This window comes from Porites lutea, chromosome 3 (assembly GCF_958299795.1).
Source record: "Porites lutea chromosome 3, jaPorLute2.1, whole genome shotgun sequence".
Taxonomy (NCBI): domain Eukaryota; kingdom Metazoa; phylum Cnidaria; class Anthozoa; order Scleractinia; family Poritidae; genus Porites; species Porites lutea.
The window spans coordinates 37,614,635-37,615,300 of NC_133203.1; positions in this window are offsets into that span (position 1 = coordinate 37,614,635).

The window sequence follows — 666 nt, forward strand, 5'->3', positions numbered from 1 at the left end:
TCACAACCCATCTCCTCCAAAATTTTTTTGGTTAAATAATTAATATTTATCATTCTCTTTCTAAAGTATTGCTTGTTTAGTATTTCCATGATATGATTATCTATTTTTGTTAGTTTATCATAAAGTTCACATTTTTCTTCATCATTTAGGTTTATTCTTTTAGAAATTTCATTTACCTTTTTCTCATAGTGGTATTTCCTATGGTAAATACTCTTTTTTCTATAATGTAACCTATCCAAATCTTTTACATCAAATATACCTAATACATGACCGTTTTGTGTTCCACATTCATCACAAATTTTGTACCCAGAATCTATTGTAAAAAATTCAGTATTTGAACAATTGGAGCAACCCCTATTAACCCCCTTACTCTCAACTTTATATTTATGTAGTATACCCAGATATTTTTTTATTTCTTCTTCTGTATATGACATTTATTATTTTTACTTTATTTACTTTTAAATATTTTTTTATCTAAAAGCCAAAGTGTGAATATTATCTTTAAGGACCTTTCTTTTATCATCTTCATTACTTAACGCTACTTTATTTACTTCCTTTGAAAATATATCATGTTTCTCACTTCTTATTATTTTCATAGATCTCATTTCTTTTTCACCTGAAAATAAACATTTAACATAGTCATCAAAATCTATTTTCTTTTTTACA